This window comes from Hylobates moloch, unplaced genomic scaffold, assembly GCF_009828535.3.
Source record: "Hylobates moloch isolate HMO894 unplaced genomic scaffold, HMol_V3 SCAFFOLD_3, whole genome shotgun sequence".
Classification (NCBI taxonomy): domain Eukaryota; kingdom Metazoa; phylum Chordata; class Mammalia; order Primates; family Hylobatidae; genus Hylobates; species Hylobates moloch.
The window spans coordinates 175,344,589-175,346,424 of NW_026652278.1; positions in this window are offsets into that span (position 1 = coordinate 175,344,589).

Genomic DNA, 1,836 nt, shown 5'->3' on the forward strand with positions numbered 1-1,836 from the left:
AGGTCACAGGCAGAGAAGGTGGTGGAGTGTCAGACTGGGTGTAGGAGTCCCGGTGAGAGTCCGAGGAGCCCATAGAGATGATGGGAAGGTGGAATTACACTCCTTTTACACATCACATTTCACACTCGTTTTTGAGTTCTAATTTTTAGGAGCTCCATGGCATCTTCTGTGTATGATTATAATTTGCTGCTCAGAACCATTAAGATAAATATTTTGAGGCATGTTCTACGTGTAGCTTTTTTTGTGAATTTTCATTCTTATGCAGAGATTTCTACAATTGCCAGCTGGTTGGCTATCTGTGCATCTCTCAGTCTTTGTTGTCACTTTCCCAATGACAGGAAAATCTGATGCTATGTGACAGCCTGTTATTCTGATCTTCCTTCATCCTTTCTTTACAAGATATTTCCTAATATAATTAATCTAAAGTTGTACACACTCTATGGAACAGTTCCTAATGGTTTTAGACAAGGTGTATCATATCAATTCCATACCTCTTCTTATCTGAACCTAAAATGTTTTCTTTAAGCCTCCTGTCAGCAGTTCCTTATTTTAGATAATATTTGGGTTAAAATCTATAAGAATGAAATGTGGAAATCATTATAGAGGTAAAGGCCTTTACTGTAGGCCATAGTGGGTTGGGGGTTTGGGAATTCCAGGATAATTCTACAGGTAGAATTCTGTTAGATGGCATCAAATATGTTGCAAATAAAACACTACCCTTAGAGATACGCCAGCTTTATACAGAAAAGTGGCTAATTTATGTGGAGATCCAGTTCTGTCTCTAATTTCAGTAAATTTAGACAGAGAATCTGTAGTGTATACACACAAATAAGCTTGCTGTTGGAACACTGTTCTAATAGTGAGACTATCTGGAAATATCTTTGGAACATATAAACATTAATTCCTTCTAGAGAAAATGTTCATTTTCTATGTCTATTTAATTCCTTTTTAAAAAAAAAAAAAACATTTTAGGCCTTCTGATATGTGAGATGTTAGCTAAAAATTTAAATTATGTTCTAGGGTATTTGGAAGTTACTTGCCTTTAAAACACCATAACCACTTCAAAAGAGGTATTTGTCTCATTTGTAAATCTGTGATGTAAATTCTGAAGTTTCACAAATTGACAATGATGGTTATTACAGTATTAACATCGCTATACATCTCTTTGGTTAATTTACAAGCTTGATTAATCATGCTTCATTTTCTTTTGGGCTCTCATAGCAGCTTCTCTTATTTTTGAATGAAATGACTTCTGAAAGAGAACATCCTCTGAGGACACACTAATTCTCCCACCTTTACAGAAATTCCTTCTCAAGAAGAGGCAGATTTGCTCAGCACTGAAGCCACACCCCAGAAGCCTGGGGCTCCGTGTGGAGGGTGAATGCTGACCAGAGCCTGGGGACTGCAGCTTTTAAAGCCTGTTTCTGCTGCTCGCTGCGGGGCCTGCATGGCTGAGCTTCATCTTTCTGTGCTTCATTCACGGTCAGTGGAAAGAGCATAATATTTTTATCCCCAGTGTCTTGTAAGTCATTTATTTTTCAATTTCTATAATGAACTCTTTGTTCATGTTGAAGCAAACCTGTATTATTAATAAATGATCCCGTCACAATGAAACACTCCTCTGGCTCTGCAGAGAGCCGAGGGACAGTTCGGTCCCGTCACCAGCGCTCCCCTTTCTTCACTGGATAAGCCTTACTTACACTGTCCCTGAAAAGTCAGTATGCAGAGGATTTGCTGACTCAGTCTGAAAGGACAAAGTCCCAGAGTTTCGATCTACCCGTTTGAAACAGTCATTCTCTAGTCCTTAGTAGAAATAACGCCTGGGAGCGTTTAGGG